Source organism: Salvelinus sp. IW2-2015, linkage group LG20 (genome assembly GCF_002910315.2).
Source record: "Salvelinus sp. IW2-2015 linkage group LG20, ASM291031v2, whole genome shotgun sequence".
NCBI classification, from domain to species: domain Eukaryota; kingdom Metazoa; phylum Chordata; class Actinopteri; order Salmoniformes; family Salmonidae; genus Salvelinus; species Salvelinus sp. IW2-2015.
In genome coordinates, this window is record NC_036860.1 from 56,297,891 (window position 1) to 56,320,546 (window position 22,656).

The window sequence follows — 22,656 nt, forward strand, 5'->3', positions numbered from 1 at the left end:
TCTAGCTAAATGCAGTAAATAATACTCATATTTAATGCTTAGGGCCCAATTACCTGCTAAGTGCAGAGTTATCTGCTAATTATCTGCTGAAAGAACACCTGTTTGAAAGCCTTATGGAGAATATGTTTCAGGCCAAAGAGTTTGCCCCCAGAAAGTGTAAAGAGTCTATTCCTCTGTGGGAATATTCCTAGCCAAGATTAAGCTATGGGTTTTACTAAGTCAGACATTTTTTCATACAGGGTAATGGGGATGTAGGCTCACACACACACACACACTCAATAACCCGAAACACTGTGAGGAATGTTTTTCTGGATGCCAGGGATTCCCTGCATGCTGGTCTTGGCTGTAGGACTGGGATGTAGACTAAGACTGGCCCCAGAGAGCAGCATGTGTGCTGGAGGTCCGTCCACCTGTCTGCTGTTTTTATCCTATAGTACACCCCACCATGCCATGCATATGATCTAAACAATTTTGAGGAATCAGTATTGTAAAGGATGTTAAGGTCTCTCAAACTGTAGGCCTAAATGTTTTGTGTCCTGTCTCGCTGTAAACTGACACTCCCCCTGCTCTTGAGATCATCTCTTAGTTGTTCATTTCACAGGCATACCATGCTTGTCAACTGAGTATTTCTCCCATTTTTCTATATGTAACCCTAAGCTCTCAGCCCAAATCATGGAGCCTGGAGATTCTTTTTGGAGGGCTTGAGCCGGATCACAGGGCTATTTAGTATGATCTCCATGGCGATAGGTCAGATTGCGGCGGAGGGGAAGACTGCCGTTACAGGCTCCTAACCACTTGTGTGTATCATCCGATAGCACTGAGGAGTATACCACAGCAGTCACCGGCTTTATCAATAAGTCCATCGCACTGAGCTAAAGGGTAGAGCTGCCGCTTCAAGGAGCAGGAGGGACACTAACCCAGGCGCTTATAAGAAATCCTGCTATGCCCACTTACGAGGCGTCAATACAGGCGTCAATACAGGAATAAGATGAATTCTACTACACTGTCTCTGACACTCGTCAGATGTGACAGGGCTTGCAAACTATTACGGGCTACAAAGGGAAGCACAGCCGCGAGCTGCACAGTGACACAAATCTACCAGATGAACTAATTGACTTCTATGCGTGCTTCGAGGCAAGCAACACTGAAGCATGCATGAGAGCACCAGCTGTTCCGGCCGACTGTGTGATCACGCTCTCCGTAGCCGATGTGAGTAAGAACTTTAAACAGGTCATTCACAAACGCATTAGCAGGACGTGTACTCAGAGCATGCGCTGACCAACTGGCAAGTGTCTTCACTGACATTTCCAACCTGTTCCTGACCGAGTCTGTAATACAGTGCATTCGGAAAGTATTCATACCCCTTGACTTTTTCCACATTTTGTTACGTTTCAACCTTATTCTAAAATTGATTACATTGTTTTTTTCCTCATCAATCTACACCCAATACCCCATAATGACAAAGCAAAAACTGCTGATTTTTTAAATTTTTTATTCAAAAGTATTTGAAAAAATAAGATTGATCACATTTACATAAGTATTCAGACCCTTTACTCTGTACTTTGTTGAAGCACCTTAGGCAGCGATTACAGCCTCGAGTCTTGGGTATGACGCTACAAGCTTGGCACACCTGTAATTTGAGGAGTTTTTTCCCATTCTTTGCAGATCTTCTCAAGCTCTGTCAGGTTGGATGGGGTTTCCTCAAGACATGATGCTTGGCATTCAGGCCAAAGAGTTCGATCTTGGTTTCATCAGACAAGATAATCTTATTTTTCATGGTCTGAGTCCTTTAGGTGCCTTTGGGCAAACTCCAAGCGGGTAGTCATGTGCCTTTTACTGAGGAGTGGCTTCCATCTGGCCACTCTACCATAAAGACCTGATTGGTGGAGTGCTGCAGAGATGGTTGTCCTTCTGGAAGGTTCTCCCATCTCTACAGAGGATCTCTGGACTTTTGTCAGAGTTATCATTGGGTTCTTGGTCACCTTCCTGACCAAGGCCCTTCTCCCCCGATTGCTCAGTTTGGCTGGGCGGCCAGCTCTAGGAGGAGTCTTGGTGGTTCCAAACTTCTTCCATTTAAGATGATGGAGGCCACTGTTCTTGTACCTTCAATGCAGCAGATTTTTTTTGTACCCTTCCCCTGATCTGTGCCTCGGCAAAATCCTCTACGAACAATTCCTTCGACCTCATGGCCTGGTTTTTGCTCTGGCATGCGTTGTCAACTGTGGGACCTTATATTGACCGATGTGTGCCTTTCCATTTCATGTCCAATCAATTGAATTTACAACAGGTGGACTCAATCAAGTTGAAGAAACATCTCAAGGATGATCAATGGAAACAGGATGCACCTAAGCTCAATTTTGAGTCTCATAGCAAAGGGTCTGAAAACTTATGTAAATGTAATATAAAAATATAAAAATTTAAATAAACCAGTTTTCGCTTCGTCATTATGGGGTATTGTGTGTAGATTGAGATTATTATTATTTTTTCTATTTTAGAATAAGGCTGTAATGTGGAAAAAGTCGAGGGGTCTGAATAATTTCGAATGCACTGTACCTACACGTTTCAAGCAGACCACTATAGTCCCTATGCCCAAGAACGCCAAGGTAACCTGCCTAAATGACTGTCGACCCGTAGCACTCACGTCTGTAGCCGTGAAGTGCTTTAAAAGGGTGGTCATGGCTCACCTCAACACCATCATCCCAGAAACCCTAGACCCACTCCAATTCGCATACCGCCCCAACAGATCCACAGATGATGCAATCTCTATTGCGCTCTACACTGCCCATCCGGACAAAAGAACACCTACGTGAGAATGCTATTCATTGACTACAGCTCAACGTTCAACACCATCGTGTCCACGAAGCTCATCACTAAGCTATGGACCCTAGAACTAAACACCTCCCTCTGCAAATGGATCCTGGACTTCCTGACGGTCTGCCCCCAGGTGGTAAGGGTAGGCAACAACACATCTGCCACGCTGATCCTCAACACAGGGGCCCCTCAGCGGTGCGTGCTTAGTCCGCTCCTGTACTCCCTGTTCACCCACGACTGCGTGGCCAATCACGACTCCAACACCATCATTAAGTTTGCTGACGACACAACAGTGGTAGGCCTGATCACTGACAATGACGAGACAGCCTATAGGGAGGAGGTCAGAAACCTGGCAGTGTGTTCGTTGGACAACATCCTCTCCCTCAACGTGATCAAGGCAAAGGTGCTGATTGTGGACTACAGGAAAAGGAGGACCCGAGCACGCCCCCATTCACATCGACGAGGTTGTAGTGGAGCGGGTCGAGAGTTTAATTTCTTTGGTGACCACATCATCAACATACTAACACGGTACAAACACACTAAGACAGTCGAGAAGAGGGGATGGCAACACCTATTCACCTTCGGGAGACTGAAAATATTTTGCATGGGTCCTCAGATCCTCAAAAAGTTCTACAGCTGCACCATCGAGAGCATCCTGACTGGTTGCATCAGCTCCTGGTATGGCAACTGCTCAGCATCCTATCGCAAGGCACTACAGAGGGTAGTGCGTATGTCCCAGTACATCACTGGGTCCAAGCTTCCTACCATCCAGGACCTATATACCGAGCCGTCTGAGGACGGCTCAAAGAATTCAGCCACCCTAGTCATAGACTGTTCTCTGTTCTATCGCACGGCAAGTGGTACTGGAGCGCCAAATTTAGGTCCAAAAGGCTCTTTAGCAGCTTTTACCCCCAAGCCATAAGAATGCTGAACAGTTAATTAAATGGCTACCGGGACTTTTTACCCCCCTCCCTCTGTTTATTATCAATGCATAGTCACTTTACCCCTACCTACAAGTACATATTACCTCAACACCTCGGTACCAGTACCCCCTATATATAGCCTCATTATTGTTTACATTTTACCAGATAAGTTGACTGAACACATTCTCATTTACAGCAATGACCTGGGGAATAGTTATAGGAGAGAGGAGGGGGATGAATGAGCCAATTGGAAACTGGGGATGATTAGGTGACCATGATGGTTTGAGGGCCAGATTGGGAATTTAGCCAGGACTCCAAGGTTAACACACCTACTCTTACGGTAAGTGCCATGGGATCTTTAGTGACCACAGAGAGTCAGGACACCCGTTTAACATCCCATCCGAAAGACAGCCCCCTACACAGGGCAATGTCACCAACCACTGCCCTGGGGCATTGTGATATTTATTTTAGACCAGAGGAAAGGGTGCCTCCTACTGGCCCTTCAACATCACTTCCAGCAGCATCTGGTCTCCCATCCAGAGACCAACCCTGCTTAGTTTCAGAAGCAAGCCAGCAGTGGGATGCAGGGTGGTATGCTGCTGTTTATTGTGTTTTTATTTTAGTTTTAGGAAATATCTTGACTCTTGTTTTTCTTAAAACTGCACTGTTGGTGAAGGGCTTGGAAGTCAACATTTCATGGTAATATCTACACCTGTTGTATTCGGCGCATGTGACAAATACAATTGAGTGAGGAGAACAGACTGACGTCCCAGGGGTCGGAGAGAACATGTCTCTGCCTCTCGGGGTGTTGAGACACTCGAACACACCAGGTTCATCCACAGTCCAGTGCGTCTCTCACACCACGTCTCCCGGCGCTCCGCCTGCCTTACAGAGCTAGTGTTCCATGTCCTGCTGCCCTGGAACGTACTACATAAAACAAACCAGATACTTTCAAGAACTGTTGTTGATCTGACTGCTGTCTCACAGCACCGGATGGATTGGATGTTGAACTGATAGCAGTGTCTTCTGTTACCTCGATCTGCTGTTATGGTCAGGCTACTCCTGGCTATTGGAGTGAAACGATCATTTCATGGTCATTTCCTCCTGTTCTTACTTAACTTTTTAACCAATCAACCTGCTTGATTAGGCTTCAATCAAGAGCTACAGTAATTTGGGCTTTGGATGCCACTGCCTTACTTATTGAGGTTAGTGATGATACATTAAACCAAGTTGGCCATATTGATAAGCTTTATCTCACTATTGAGGTGGATTCATATCCAGTGTATACAGACTCACACGCACGTGCACACACGCGCACACCACGCGCACCACACGCACACCACACACACACACACACACACACACACACACACACACACACACACACACACACACACACACACACACACACACACACACACACACACACACACACACACACACAGCACACACCTAGAAAGCGATAAACAATATTCTGGATATTATATTATATATACAGTACTATGTTCGTGCACTAAGTAGGCTATATATATAAGTCAACGTCTTATCAGTTGACGGCCGCACCTGGATGTCTGGTTGAACCTACTGTGTTCTCCTAAGTCTCTTGACTGCTCCACTTCCTCTTTGACAACCAGCAGTGGCATTACCCCTGTTTGGACTTTCTCCCTGTTACTTTCCCCTCCTTATCTTTTACATCCCCTGAGATGGAGCAGCTTCCATCTTCCTCTATAATCCCCATTAGTAATAACAGAACCTCAGCGGGCCCCACAGCCTGGCCCCATCCCTTATAACACAACCTGACACACACAGGCCCCAGCGCTTTGATCAGCCTCTCCTTTCTTCCTCTCCTGCTTATCCCTCCATCTGGGGAGCTGTCCTAGACTCCCAGCCACCCGTCCCTGGCAGACCTAAAGACTGTCCCAATGGTAGCATCTGAAGGCAGGGAGGAGGTGGGGGAGAGGTGGAGGCCTGGGAGTGATGCCTTACTCCTGGGTTGATGTGTGAACAGCTGTGTTACCTCGTAAACCACACGCATGACTGAGCCTGTATGGCTCTCGTCTTTTATCACATTCACCCCTCTGGGTCTTTAAGCGCTCACACAGAAGAAGGGGAGTGCTGATTGAGGGGAAAACAGACTTGTTGGGGAAGGGAAATAAAGGGTGGAGTGGTACTTTGTGTTTGTTGATTATACTGTACATGAATGTTTTGTCACCTCATTGAATAGAATTGAGTTGGGACTTGTGAGATGGTTGCCAAGTTGTTCATTCATCACACAGGAACGTAGCACCCTTCTAAAGAAGGCAAGGTTAGAGGTTCACAAAAGGAATTCATTAGAAGAAACATGAGGTGCAGCTCCTAAATATCTTGAATGTCCCTTTAAGCCAATCCAGTGGCTTTTGCATTACTTTTCTGCCATTTCTTGAATCCCTACAACTTCCCAACTAATTTGGAGTAGAGCATGCCGACCACACTCGCCTTCCTTCCCAGCCTTGCTTTCCTAGCTGCTGAGATGTGTGAGAGACCCAGGGTCGGACCAGCCGTGGTGGGGTGGCAGTGGCCTCTCTGCTCCTGCCCTGGTCAGCCATCAGGGCCATGTTTTAGAAAGAGACCTGCTGAGATGAATTGAATTCCTGGTGTTGTCTGCGGCTCCATTAAAGGTTCTGTTGTCTTTAGTGTCCGGACAGACGCCTAGGCTCCTATGTAAACACAATAGAGACGTCTGTGAGAGAGCAGGTGGAACAATCTGTCACCCTGCACACTCCTGTCACATAGGACACGTATGCAATGCATACACACACACACACCATGACACAGACACGCACATATACAAATTTACAGCACGCACTAAACATGGTCAGTGTTTTGTTTCTAGAACAAGGATCAACCTGAAAGCACTTTGTGCTAGCAGCATTGTTAAACCCTTGTAAAACTGTAAGGTTTATTACATTTCTGACAATACTCTCTGATGGTCCGTCTTTGGCTGGCATCTGTGTCACCATGTCAAATGTATCTAACCACAGTTGAGTGAGTGTCTCACTGTTGTAGTGTGTAGCGAGCCATGGAGGATTCCATGCCTGGCTGTTAGTAGCAGCTCTGTCAGTCTGTGTGTTTATGCTCCCCTCCTGACCCCGTGACCCTCAAGGTCAGGCCTGTTGAAGCAGGCAGTGGGTTAGAGAGACATGCCAGACTGAGCGTGTCCAAGTATGTGTGTGTTTGGGTCAGAGAGACATACATGGACAAGGCCAGTCTGCTAGGCTGACACATGGCAGCAGGCGCCTCTAGTGTTTGCCCCCTACCACTCATGTTTGAGCTAGTTGGCCTCCATTGACCTCCTATCCTTCTCCGTCCCCCTCCTTACTGTCCCCTCTGTCTCTACTCTCTACTCCATCTCTCTCTTTAGTTTCTCTCATCCTGTCCTTTCACTTATGTTCCACCCTCTCCCCCCACCTCTTGTCTATCTCCTTCACCTCTTGAAAGGGCTGAAGTACTGAACATAGGTGCTAAGTGAAGGTTATAATGTTGAGTGAGGTGGAACCTACCTCCTTAGGACATCCTTAGGATGGGAAACCAACCGTGTTGATGTTAAAGAACTGACTCAACAATACATCATACAAATCAAAGTTTATTAGTTGGTTGTCTACAGTTAGCAGATGTTACAGCAGTTGCAGCTAAATGTGTGTTACTACTGTAGCTCCTGACAATGCAGTGAAATGTGTGTTACTACTGTAGCTCCTGACAATGCAGTGAAATGTGTGTTACTACTGTACGCTCCTGACAATGCAGTGAAATGTGTGTTACTACTGTAGCTCCTGACAATGCAGTGAAATGTGTGTTACTACTGTAGCTCTGACATGCAGAGAAATGTGTGTTACTACTGTAGCTCCTGACAATGCAGTGAGATGTGTGTTACTACTGTAGCTCCTAACAATGCAGTGAAATGTGTGTACTACTGTAGCTCCTGACAATGCAGTGAGATTTGTGTTACTACTGTAGCTCCTGACAATGCAGTGAAATGTGTGTTACTACTGTAGCTCCTGACAATGCAGTGAATGTGTGTTACTACTGTAGCTCCTGACAATGCAGTGAAATGTGTGTTACTACTGTAGCTCCTAACAATGCAGGAAATGTGTGTTACTACTGTAGCTCCTGACAATGCAGTGAAATGTGTGTTACTACTGTAGCTCCTAACAAATGCAGTGAAATGTGTGTTACTACTGTAGCTCCTGACAATGCAGTGAAATGTGTGTTACTACTGTAGCTCCTGACAATGCAGTGAAATGTCAAACAGGTACACAAATAATCAATCAAAAAAACATTTTTTTTTAAACTGAAAGAACAAGAAATCAAGAAATGTGTGAACAAATCCAATTGACAACCAATAGTACTGTCACGGTAATCCAAATATAATCTAAATGTATCTAAACAGGATGAATTTACACGAGATATACAGGGAATGATATGTGCAGCAGTAGATACAGTAGGTTAGAGTGAGCAATGTCAAGAATCCAGTATATAAATAAATATGTGGTGTGTACAGCCACCTCAGCTGTGTTTGTGTACAAGTCTGTGTTAGGAAATATGTGTTTTTAATACCTCCCTCCCTGCCCATCCTGCCCAGTCAGTCTGCAGCATGGGTCAGTAATGTGTTACGCAGATGTAGGGAAGAAAATCCGGATTTCATAGAGGCTTCAGACATGCCTGTCAGGCTGATCTAGTGCTCTGTCTCTCTGCTCTGTTACATAACCTCTCACCCTTCAACACACATCTGACTGATATGGAGGGGCTCGGGAGACTAGGGAACATCTATACGATGGGACTTAATAGGTGAGAGGAATTGTGGAGTTGTAATAGGAGAGCTTTTAGAATACTTGGGTGAAAATGAAATGATGGTATGTTGTATGATGGCGTGTTGCTAATGAATTTGATGAATTTCTAGTAGGGGGTACAGGGCTTGACATTCACTTTTTTTTGTCACTTGTCCTTGGGACAAGTAGGACTGATTTCAGTTTTTTACTTGTCCAGAAGATCAAGTCACTGTAACACCATTTTTACATCCTTGTATTACGCAAGAAACCACTTTACAAAATGAAATGCATTACTCTCTGTTGATAGAATGAGACAAAATGTTGGCTACACTCTGCCTATTGGCTTTTTTGCATATTCAAGTCTATCTCAAAATACAACACTGATCCTTTTAAGGCTCTCCTGGAGGATGGTTCACCACCCTTGGTAACCTATAAAATATTGCAACATTACAACCAAATACTTTTTATGCCTTAATAAAGTAATTCCTTCAGGGCTCGAAATTTGGGGCATCCTGTCGTCCCTGGGCCGATTAAAAACATGCATATGGTAAAAACAGACTGGGACAGTTCTGGGTCAACAGATCACAAATTCATACAACCAGTGCACATAATTTTTTTTTTTTAAGGAAATTGCAATAGATCAGACTGTTTAGCTTAATGTTGATAGTTGTATTTCTTCATATTGTAAGCTCAGCAATGTACACATGGTTGTTGGCTACTCGCGAATGTTCCAAAATGTATTTATCGGGAACACACCATTCTAAAAAGCACACCGCACGCCGCAAGCGGTTTCATATGATGGAGATGAAAATATCAATTTGAAATTAAGAAGGGGGAGATCCAAAGATGCAACACTAGCATGGGCTACGAATATGACTAGGATTCTGCCTTTTGGCTGCTGGACAATGAAATAAAGCTGATTTTGAAAAAATGATAGAACATGAGAAAAGTGCTGGTTTCAATGGCATAGGCTATTAAGTGTTTATAAAATAATTCCCTCAACATTTTGATTGTCGTATTTTGGCTAGGCTACTTTGAAAGAAGGTAAGACATGCTTCATAAAGTGTCATAAAACGTCCAGGTTTTAAGCAATTAAGTTTATGGTAAAATAGTTACAAAATACTGACCGCCTCTGCTCAGAGGTGGGTGATGTTGCGGTGTGCAACGGGCACTGTACTTACATTTACATTTACATTTAAGTCATTTAGCAGACGCTCTTATCCAGAGCGACTTACATACTTCACACGCCGGTCTTGTGATCATTTGATCTTAACGAACCGTGCCTCGAGTATGTCGACAGAATCAAGCCTTTAGACGTTAATGTTAATTATCCTTCATTATATTTGTCAAGCATGACTGGCGTTTAGTTTATATTATCATTAAAGTTTGGCTTCTGGCGCCTGCTTATTGCCACTCCAAGTCATTGGCCTTTAGGCAATCTCAATGTTCAATATGCAGCTGGATTGACGATGGAGTTGCTCATTGGTTGTTGGAAATAACGTTATTTTCCATGACAACATGTGGAGCCTCAAATAGAATTAGAATTATAACTAAGTTGTATTTTGAGACTTAATACGGACCCCCCATCCGGGATCATTCTCATCAGAGACGCTGACTAGAATAGCCTAGCCTAGCGCCACAGGGATATCATATAATATAATTTCATGAAATCACAAGTCCAATACAGCAAATGAAATATAAACATCTTGTGAATCCAGCCAACATATCCGATTCTTAAAATGTTTTACAGCGAAAACACAACATATATTTATGTTAGCTCACCACAATATCCAAAAACACACCGCCATTTTTTCACAGAAAAMATAGCTTTCACAAAACCCACAAATAGAGATCAAATTAATCACTAACCTTTGAACAACTTCATCAGATGACAGTCATATGACATCATGTTATACAATACATTTATGTTTTGTTCGATTATGTGCATATTTATAGCCAGAAATCGTGGTTTTACATTGGCGCCATGTTCAGAAATGGCTCCAAAATAGCGAAAGTAATTACAGATAGCAATGTGAAATACAGAAATATTCATCATAAACTTTTATGAAAGATACATGTTCAACATATAATTAAAGATACACTGGTTCTTAATGCAACCGCTGTGTTAGATTAAAAAAATAACTTTAGTAAAAAGCACAGCATGCAATAATCTGAGACAGCGCTCAGCCATTCTCCGCCATGTTGGAGTCAACAGAAATACGAAATAACATCATAAATATTCCCTTACCTTTGAACTTTCATCAGAATGCAGTGCCAGGAATTCTAGTTCCACAATAAATCGTTGTTTTGTTTTATAATGTCCATTACTTCTGTCGAATTAGCAACTTTGGCTAGCATGTGTAGCTCACGTGTCCATACACATTTGCGCAATGAACGAAAACTTCAAAAAGTGATATTAAAAGTCGAATAAACTGGTCAAACTCAGTTGAGAATCAATCTTCAGGATGTTTTTCTCATATATATCCAATAACGTCCCAAACGGAGCATTTCTTCATGTCTATCTAACGCAGTGCAGACACAGACATCACATACCCTCTGCGCGTGGCCAAGAACTGGCAATCTGCCTGACCTGTCACTCCAAAGGCTCTCATCCGGTCCCACATTTAAAAAAGTTATTTGCCCATCCGGACAACTTAAAGCTATAATTTCTTGTCTGATTTTTTATCTTTTTTACTTGTCCCAGAGAAAAGAGCAAGCGTTAATGTCGAGCCCTGGGATATGATACACAGAGGTAAGGCTTAGATACACTACATGACCAAAAGTATGTGGGCACCTGCTCGTCGAACATCTCATTCCAAAGTCATGGGCATTAATATGGAGTTGGTCCCCCCTTTGCTGCTATAACAGCCTCCACTCTTCTGGGAAGGCTTTCCCCTAGATGTTGGAATATTGCTGCGGGGACTTGCTTCCATTCAGCCACGAGCATTAGTGAGGTCGGGCACTGATGTTGGGTGATTAGGCCTGGCACACAGTCGGCGTGCCAATTCATCCCAAAGGTGTTCGATAGGGTTGAGGTCAGGGCTCTTGACAAACCATTCTGTATGGACCTCACTTTGTGCACGGTGGCCTTGTTATGTTGAAACAGGAGAGGGCCTTCCCCCAAACTGTTCCCACAAAGTTGGAGGCACAGAATTGTCTAGAATGTCATTGTATGCTGTATCGTTAAGATTTCCCTTCACTGGAACTAAGGGGCCTAGCCCGAAGCATGACAAACAGCCCCAGACCTTTATTCCTCCTCCACCAAACTTTACAGTTGGCACTATGCATTTGGGCAGGTAGCGTTCTCCTGGCATCCTCCAAACCCAGGTTTGTCCGTCAGACTGCCAGATGGTAAAGCGTAATTCATCACGCCAGAGAACGCGTTTCCACTGCTCCAGAATCCAATGGCGAAAAGCTTTACATCACTCCAGTGTTGACACTAAGGAAATACGATTTTTACGTGCTTCAGCACTCTGCGGTTCTGTTCTGTGAGCTTGTGTGACCTACCACTTCGCAGCTGAGCCGTTGTTGTTAATAGACGTTTCCACTTCACGGCATTTACAGTTGACCGGGGCAGCTCTAGCAGGGCAGAAATTTGACGAACTGACTTGTTGGAAAGGTGGCATCCTATGACAGTGCCACGTTGAAAGTCACTGAGCTCTTCAGTAAGGCCATTCTACTGCCGATGTTTGTCTATGGAGATTGCATGGCTGAGTGCTCTATTTTATACACCTGTCAGCAACGGGTGTGGCTGAAATAGCCGAATCCACTCATTTGAAGGGGTGTTCACATACTTTTGTATATATTGTGTGTTGATGAAGAGTCTGTGTGTTTGTTAATAATTAACCTCTCCCCTCTCTCACTGTGTTCTCAGTATTACTGCACATGGGGCCCGAGCTCTAACAAGAATCACAAGATGTGCTTCAAACCCCGCTCTCTGCAGGGGAAAAAAGTCACGCCCACCTGTTGCACCTACTGTAGAGCCGAGATGAGAAGCTGGTGGCAGCCGGCTGCCAGGACGGAACCATTCAGATCTAGGACCGGAACCTCAACATGAGTCTCGCTTTCTCGCTCGCACACTCACACACTGACTCACACTCTCTCTCTCTTATACACACACACACACACACACACACACACACACACACACACACACACACACACACACACACACACACACACACACACACACACACACACACACACACACACACACACACACACACACACACACACACACACACACACACACACACACACACACACACACAACCTCAACATTGTCTCACACTGGCGCACACAGTGTGGTTAGTCACACATAGAGGACTGAGAGGAGAAGGACAGGATGTGAGCTGGGTGGTAAAATCTGACTGGACCTCGTAATGGGGTCAGAGTCAAAAGGTCACCAACACTAAATAGGACCCAGCAGTAAATAAAGCCATAGGTGGGAAAGTGCTGTTTGTGTTTGGTAAATAGCTTTATTTTAAAACATCCTATCTGTTTTTTCCATCTGTCTTGTATCTGGTGTGATATAGAAGAAGGACTGTGTGGTAAACGGATGGATAGGTCTTAACCAATTACGTATATAAACTCTGGATTTCTGATGCTATGTATTGGTCATTGAGAGGCTTTGAATACACCAGTCGACCATATTGGCACTCCCCAGTAGGAGTAGTCCTCCATAGGAATGAATGGAATTTTACAAGGTCAAAATTACATTTAAGTAAGTATTTAAGTATTTTTGTTGTTGTAGTGGGGAAAGTAACATTAGTACTCTCTAAAAAATATATATTTTAAGGAAAATGTTTCTATTTTATTTGTATATTTTTTTTATTTAGGTAACATAATATAATTTAAAAGCAGACATTAAAGTGTATGTAATAGAATATTGTCACGTTCACTGGAATAATTATCGGACCAAACTGCAGCGCGATATGGTTTCCACATCATTTGAATAATAAAGTGAAACTTAGCAAAGACAAAAACAAATAAACAATAAACAATAAACTAACAATGACTACAGAGGTGCTACGTGCACTAACTCAAAACAATATCCCACAAACACAGGTGGGAACAAACACTACTTAAATATGATCCCCAATTAGAGACAACGATACCAGCTGCATCTAATTGGGAAACATACAAATCACCAACATAGAAACATGAAAACTAGAACACCCACATAGAAATAATAAACTAGACTAACCCACCAGTCATGCCCTGACCTACTCCACCATAGAAAATAAGGACTCTCGTTGGTCAGGACGTGACAAATATACATGTCAAAAACGAATGTATACAGTAATACATACAGTATCAGTCAAGTTGACCTACTCATTCCAGGGTTTTCTTTTTCCCCCACAATTTTCTACATTGTAGAACAATAATGAAGACATCAAAACTATGAAATAACACATATGGAATCATGTAGTAACCAAAAAAGTGTTAAACAAATCAAAATACATGTTATATTTAGTGACCCTTTTCTTTGATGACAGCTTTGCCCACTCAAGGAATTCTCTCAACCAGCTTCACCTGGAATGCTTTTCCAACAGTTTTGAAGGAGGTCCCACATATGCTGAGCACTTGTTGGCTGCTTTTCCTTCACTCTGTGGTCCAACTCATCCCAAACCATCTCAATTGGGTTGAGGTCTGGGGATTGTGTTGAGGTCTGGTGATTGTGGAGGCCCAGGTCATCTGATGCAGCACTCCATCACTCTCCTTCTTGGTCAAAAAGCCTGGAAGTGTGTTGGGTCATTGTCCTGTTGAAAAACAAATGATAGTCCCACTAAGCGCAAACCAGATGGGATGGCGTATCGCTGCAGAATGCTGTTAAGTGTGCCTTGAATTCTAAATAAATCGCAGACAGTGTCACCAGCAAAGCACCCCCACACCATCACACCTTCTCCATGCTTCACGGTGGGAACCACACATGCAGAGATCATCTGTTCACCTACTCTGTGTCTCAAAAAGACACGGCAGTTGGAAACAAATCTCAGGAAACTCACTCATCAGACCAAAGGACAGATTTCCACCGGTCTAACGTCCATTGCTCGTGTTTCTTGGCACAAGCAAGTCTCTTCTTATTGGTGTCATTTAGTAGTGGTTTCTTTGCAGCAATTCGACCATGAAGGCCTGATTCACGCAGTCTCCTCTGAACAGTTAATCTTGAGATGTGTCTGTTACTTGAACTCTGTGAAGCATTTATTTAGGCTGCAATTTCTGAGGCTGGTAACTCTAACAAACTTATCCTCTGCATCAGAGGTGACTCTGGGTCTTCCTTTCCTGTCGCGGTCCTCATGAGAGCCAGTTTCATCATAGCGCTTGATGGTTTTTGCGACTGCACTTGAAGAAAGTTCTTGAAATTTTCCGGATTGACTGACCTTCATGTCTTAAGGTAATGATGGACTGTCATTTCTCTTTGATTATTTGAGCTGTTCTTGCCATAATATGGACCCGCTCTTTTACTAAATAGGGGCTATCTTCTGTATACCACCCCTACCTTGTCACAACTGATTGGCTCAAACGCATTAAGGAAATAAATTCCACAAATGAACTTTTAACACGGCACACCGGTTAATTGAAATGTATTCCAGGTGACTACCTCAAAGCTGGTTGAGAGAATGAGTGTGCAAAGCTGTGTACTTGTTAGCCGACCATCTTTTGTTTTTGGTCACTGGGAGGGATAACCATTTACATTAGATATAACCCACCCAGAAGAATATAGGGGATAAATGCTGGTCTTGGTTAAAGCGGAGGTATGCTGCTTTAAAGATGTACTATGCAGAAATCGCTTCGCCATTTCCTGGTTGCTAAAATTCGAATAGTTCGTCTAATTTCAGTTTGTGACAAAACAAGCAAGTATAGTGTAGAGAATCATTGTACCATTTAAACCGCTGTGAAATATATTTTCCATGACCAAAAATATTGTATTTTCTTTCAGCTGTTTGAAGCTGCTTTTCAAAACCGAAACTAAAAGACTCAAAAACTAAATTGAAAAACAGGAAACATAGACGTAGCACACACAGAACCGATATACCAGTTAGACTTGCATTCAATGAGAATGACAGAACTAGAACAAACTTTTCTATGTTCATTTTGTCAGGTCGCCCAAAAGGTAACATATTGCAGTTTTATGTTAAAGGGGAGGTATGTACTGTAGTTGTGTGTTAAAGGGAGGTGTCCTATTGTTGCTCCACCTGGGGAGAAATCCTAGAGTGAAAATGTCAGATTTGAGGGTTCAGCTAAGGTTGTGAACAGCTTGTGAGAGAGAACTGTGAATTACTAGCTAGGTTTTCTCTGCAACACACACAGTAAATCAATTCCTAGCTTAGTAGACTTGTTATACAACCTTATTTGGGTGGCCCTAGACTTTAGCGTAATGTTATTCATGGTGAGCTGGAATATTTTGAGTGCATGTAAACAGCACAACAACAGAAGAGTAACATTTCCCACCTGGGGTTTGAACCACAGAAATAGCCTGGAGGTTTTGGTCAACAGTCCAGTCTACCACTAGACGATCCTGCGGTCTTACCTAATACTCTGTACTGTAGTACAGAATATAGGCTTGGCTCCACACGCTAACCCTCATCCTAACTCTAGCCTAGGGAAAAATAGCCAGTGATGTAACAGTCTTCTTTGTAGTGGGGTGTGATGATGGAGTGGGCAGACATGGATGTTGCTGGGAGGCCTAATCACATCTACTCTCTTCTGTACTTTTCCACTATTAGTTAATTATGCAATTAGGTAATCAAAGTGTACATTCCATCTCTCTGATCCCGACTGCATGGTTAATTGTCTATTTTGGCTCCTGGGAAGCATTCTCCACATTCGCCTGACTGTTCAGTTTTTCTCTGAAAATATGTGATAAAGCCTCACAGTAAGGGCTGTGGCGGTCATGAAGTTTTATCAGCTGGTTATTTTCATGCAAATGACTGCCGGTCTCACGGTAATTGTGCGTTAATTAATAACATAAACATGTTTAGCTTCTCCTCGTATACAAGCTGCTGATGCTCGCCTTTGGAACAGCTACATTTAAAGTCTAATAAATTAATTTAATATATACCATCACAATAAATACATTTTTTATTTTAGGCAGGTTTAAAGAAACATCATATGAAGAAAATGTATTTCAGAAGAACCGACTATGAGTCTACTGTATTGAAATGAAGGAGGCAGGGAGTACGGCTCGAACCCTCAACATTCTGGCCTGAAGCCCAGTGCGCCATCAACTGTGCCCCAAAAGCAGTCGATATCTGAGCTTATAAACCAGGGTCGCTACACAACTCCCTTCTTTCAGAAGAGTGTTTCAGTATGATTTGTTGGATAAAGGAATAAAGATAGACACCAATGTCTAGTTCAATAGCCTTGTTCATGCATTGTACAAATCCCTACACGCGGAGTCCGGGGAACAGTCCGGCTAGTCGATTACCTATCAACTAGACTCTGTAACATCATCCTTTTCAGTAGAAAGTGCAAACATAACGGCATAACATTAAGTTCTTAACAGTCAAGTCATAACAATTGAAAAAGCATGACATTTTCTTTTTACTTCAATTGTCATATTCCTTTAAAAATTATATATAGATTTTTTATATAAACAGAGGACAAGTTAACACAGTCTCTTGCTTACAGAGTAAGCCTGTCCGGTGGCTTGCACAGCCGACCCACCCGTGAGTAAGTATTGGCTCTGACAGGGGTAGGATTAGGGCCACGAGCTGAAGAGCTTGGTGGGGTAGAAGCCTCACCTTCAGTTGGCGCATGTCTCAATTCTGCGCCCCTTACCCTTAGGCCTGGACTGTGAACCAGCTCATCTAGGTGAGTGTATGGCATGTTCTGGTTTGTCTGCTCTGCTACGCGCAGATCCACCCGATTGCGACGATAGAGGGAGCCACCAACATCCACCAGGTAAGAACGTGGTGCAACTCTCTGTAGGCATGTGCCCAGCCTCCAAAGTCCTGTGTGGTCTCCCGGCAGCGGCTTCATCCTTAAGGAATAAAGACAGACACCAATGTCTAGTTCAATAGCCTTGTTCATGCATTGTACAAATCCCTACACGCGGAGTCCGGGGAACAGTCCAGCTAGTCGATTACCTAACAACTAGACTCCGTAACAAAGAGCGCGTCCTTTGCGCTAGACCTCACAGGACGCCGTCTTATGGGAACGCGCTCACCGGCCAAGGATTTTCGTGGATGTGAGGTCCGATCACTTCCGACACCATTGTAATGAAACAGGCAGTGAGCGCGGTTTGAACGCTCAACCTTCTTGGCTGAAACGCAGCGCACCATCGACTGTGCCATGGAGTGCCACAAAAGCATGCTTGAGTGGCAGAGTCGATATCCGCACTTATAAACCAAGGGTCGCTATAGTATGCTATCTGGCTCTGCACCATGCCATAGACTGTAGGCTAGTTCATTTAGCTGGCTAGATAAGCTTATAAATCCTGTGCCATTATGTTATATTATGATTTTATTGTAAGAATAATATACACTGCTCAAAAAAATAAAGGGAACACTTAAACAACACAATGTAACTCCAAGTCAATCACACTTCTGTGAAATCAAACTGTCCACTTAGGAAGCAACACTGATTGACAATAAATTTCACATGCTGTTGTGCAAATGGAATAGACAAAGGTGGAAATTATAGGCAATTAGCAAGACACCCCCAATAAAGGAATGGTTCTGCAGGTGATGACCACAGACCACTTCTCAGTTCCTATGCTTCCTGGCTGATGTTTTGGTCACTTTTGAATGCTGGCGGTGCTTTCACTCTAGTGGTAGCATGAGACGGAGTCTACAACCCACACAAGTGGCTCAGGTTGCAGTTCATCCAGGATGGCACATCAATGCGAGCTGTGGCAAAAAGGTTTGCTGTGTCTGTCAGCGTAGTGTCCAGAGCATGGAGGCGCTACCAGGAGACAGGCTAGTACATCAGGAGACGTGGAGGAGGCCGTAGGAGGGCAACCACCAGCAGCAGGACCGCTACCTCCGCCTTTGTGCAAGGAGGTGCACTGCCAGAGCCCTGCAAAATGACCTCCAGCAGGCACAAATGTGCATGTGTCAGCATATGGTCTCACAAGGGGTCTAGGATCTCATCTCGGTACCTAATGGCAGTCAGGCTACCTCTGGCGAGCACATGGAGGGCTGTGCGGCGCCACAAAGAAATGCCACCCCACACCATGACGACCCACCGCCAAACGGTCATGCTGGAGGATGTTGCAGGCAGCAGAACGTTCTCCACGGCGTCTCCAGACTCTGTCACGTCTGTCACATGTGCTCATGTGCTCAGTGTGAACCTGCTTTCATCTGTGAAGAGCACAGGGCGCCAGTGGCGAATTTGCCAATCTTGGTGTCTCTGGCAAATGCAAACGCCCTGCACGGTGTTGAGCTGTAAGCACAACCCCCACCTGTGGACGTCGGGCCCTCATACCACCCTCATGGAGTCTGTTTTCTGACCGTTTGAGCAGACACATGCACATTTGTGGCCTGCTGGAGGTCATTTTGCAGGGCTCTGGCAGTGCCTAGCCAGTCTCCAGATCTCAACCCCATAGAAAATCTTTGGAGGAGTTGAAAGTCCGTGTTGCCCAGCAACAGCCCCAAAACATCACTGCTCTAGAGGAGATCTGCATGGAGGAATGGGCCAAAATCCAGCAACAGTGTGTGAAAACCTTGTGAAACTTACAGAAAACATTTGACCTCTGTCATTGCCAACAAAGGGTATATAACAAAGTATTGAGATAAACTTTTGTTATTGACCAAATACTTATTTTCCACCATAATTAGCAAAGAAATTCATAAAAAATCCTACAATGTGATTTTCTGGATTTTTTTTTCTCATTTTGTCTGTCATAGTTGAAGTGTACCTATGATGAAAATTGCAGGCCTCTCTCATCTTTTTAAGTGGGAGAACTTGTACAATTGGTGGCTGACTAAATACTTTTTTGCCCCACTGTATGTAAGAATGCTGTTCATTGACTTCTGCTCAGCCTTCAACACCATATTTTTTACACAAGCATTTTGCTACACCCGCAATAACATCTGACTATGTGTTTGTGATCAATAAAATGTTGATTTATGTTGAGCATAAAAGTGATCATTTGAAAACAGGTCCTATACACAAGATTGAGTTATTTGGCAAATTTAGCTGTGAATAATACAAACCTTAGAATGTCTTAGAAATCAAAACATACAGTGCCTTTGGAAAGTATTCAGACACCTTGACTTTTTCCACATTTTGTTAAGTTACTGCCTATATTCTAAAATTGTTTAAATAGTTTTTTCCCCTCATCAAGTTACACACAATACCTCAATGACAAAGCAAAAACAGGTTTTTAGAAATTTGTGCAAATTTATTAAAAATAGAAAACTGAAATATCACATTTACATACATATTCAGACTTTTACTCAGTACTTTGCTGAAGTGCCTTTGGCAGCGATTAAAGCCTTGAGTCTTCTTGGGTATGACGCTACAAGCTTGGCAAACCTGAATTTGGGGAGTTTCTCCCATTAGTCTCTGCATATCCTCTAAAGCTCTGTCAGGCTGGACAGTTCTTTTCAGGTCTCTCCAGAGATGTTTGTTTAGGTTGAAGTCCGGGCTCTGGCTGGGCCACTCAAGGACATTCAGAGACTGGTCCCGAAGCCTCTCCTGCATTGTCTTGTCTGTGTGCTTAGGGTCGTTGACCTGTTGGAAGGTGAACCTTCGCCCCAGTCTGAGGTCCTGAGCGTTCTGGAGCAGGTTTTCATCAAGGATCTCCCCGTACTTTGCTCCGTTCATCTTTCCCTCGAACCTGAGTAGTGTCCCTGCCACTGAAAAACATACCCACAGCATGATGCTGCCACCACCATGCTTCACCGTAGGGATGGTGCCAGGTTTCTTTCCTCCAGACGTGACGCTTGGCATTCAAGCCAAAGAGTTCAATCTTGGTTTCATCAGACCAGAGATTCTTGTTTCTTATGGTCTGAGTCCTTTAGGTGCCTTTTGGCTAACTCCAAGCGGGCTGTCATGTACCTTTTACTGAGGAGTGGCTTCTATTTGGGCACTCTACCATAATGGCCTGATTGGTGGAGTGCTGCAGAGATTGTTGTCCTTCTGGAAGGTTCTCCGATCTCCACAGAGGAACTCTGGAGCTTTGTCAGAGTGACCGTCGTGTTCTTGGTCACCACCCTGACCAAGGCCCTTCTCCCACGATTGCTCAGTTTGGCTTGGCGGCCAGCTCTAGGAGGAGTCTTCGTGGTTCCAAACTTCTTCCATTTAAGATGATGGAGGCCACTGTGTTCTTGGGTACCTTCAATGCTGCAGAAATATTTTGGTACCCTTCCCCTGATCTGTGCCTCGACACAATCCTGTCTCGAAGCTCTATGGACAATTCTGTCGACCTCATGGCTTGGTTTTTGCTCTGACATGCACTGTCAACTGTGGGATCTTTATATAGACAGGTGTGTGCCTTTCCAAATCATGTCCAGTCAATTGAATTTACCACAGGTGGACTCCAATCAAGTTGTAGAAACATCTCAAGGATGACCAATGGAAACAGGATGCACCTGAGCTCAATTTCGAGGCACATAGCAAAGGGTCTGAATACTTAGGTAAACATTTAGAGACTATTCCTACCCATTTGATAAAGACATGTCATCCGTATGCACTCGCATAGCAAATGGAGGTTGCTTTCCCGCAGTTTAAATCAGGCTACTCCGGTTTTATAGGAGGCAGCTGAGAAATAGGCCTAAATATAGTAGCAACTGGGAACCTCTTTTTAGTGGCAACCATCAAAACTCTGCTTTCACACGGCATTGCATATAGAAAAGTCTGGGCTTATAAGAACACTTATTTCACATCATGCATCAACCACTGTTTGAAGAGCATGCAGCTTCGTAATGTGCGACAGATGATGTTTCATATTCCGCCCAAACTCTGTATGCCCTGGGTGAGCGATGAGCCATCTTCATTCCTGATAAAATGGGGGAAAACATATGCTTGTGGCCATACCACCCTGACCACGCATGATCTCGGTAGCTTAGCAGGGTCGGGACTGGTTAGTACTTGGATGGGAGACTGCCTGGGAATACCAGGTGCTGTAAGCGCATAAAATAAATCAATACAAATACAAAATAAATAAAGACAGGACTGTCCATTGTTGTTTGGCTTTGAAACAACATCAACAACGCCATGTTTTCCACTGTTTCAACCTGTTGTTGAACTTCTTTCTTCAAATTGATCATCACAGTGAGTTCAAAAATGTAGCTTAACGGTGAGTTTTAAAAGCATGATACTGTTTTGATGAGTGTTTGTGATTTTCAATTGCGTTTGCGTTGATGTCAGTGGTTAGAGGGCCAATAAAGCACTGAGTACCAGGCCGTTAGCGACCTGATGGTCGTTAGCGAGTTGGGTACTTCCGCTGTGCTTACCAACGCATGTCCAGAGTGTATAAGAAGAGTTTGCCATGACTCAGCGGTCACGTGGAATTTGACTGCGGTCATGACTCATGACTTCCGGTGTGGTGGTAATATGGTCACCGCAAAGCCCTACTCATAGCATTCAGCACTTGAGTATGAGTCGATCTGCTTGAGTCTAGTTGTTCTCATGGAGTAGAGTTTCCTGTCTGGCTACGGAGTACGGACTGAGGAGAAACAGGCCTTGTCTGCCGGCTCAGTCACATCTTCACTTCTCCTCTTCCCAGACTCTCCAAGCCCTGCCCAGCCATCTTCCCATGATCCTCCCTGCCTGGGGGATTTTGCGGCCGGTGGGTGACACGTCTCTGGTCAGTGTCGTGGTGGTGGGAGGAAATGACACGCCACAGTTTCCTGTGGAGGGATCAGTGGATAGAGCAGGTTTGGCAGTCTATCACTCACTTCCTCACTCACAGCTGTCACAGACAGACCTGACTCTCCAAGTGGGAGGGGGTGGGGGGGCTCAAGACCTGGCAAAACCATATCTTTAAGCTTGAGGTGTCAGAACATCAGGACGTCACTCCGGTTTGATATCCTCCTAGTTATGGCCATTTCCGTTGTGCTTATTGCCAAATTTCATAAGGCTTATTTTCCCACCAGAGTAGGCTATTCACAAAGTACTCTAGTATCCAATGCTGGACTCAAACTGTCATTTTGTCTTTTTATTTT

At 44.0% G+C, this 22,656-nt stretch overlaps 1 pseudogene; it reads left to right on the plus strand.

The window, feature by feature from the left end:
* Positions 1-22,656, plus strand: part of LOC111980015 (WD repeat-containing protein 70-like) — an 87,943-nt pseudogene that overhangs the window by 16,210 nt on the left and 49,077 nt on the right.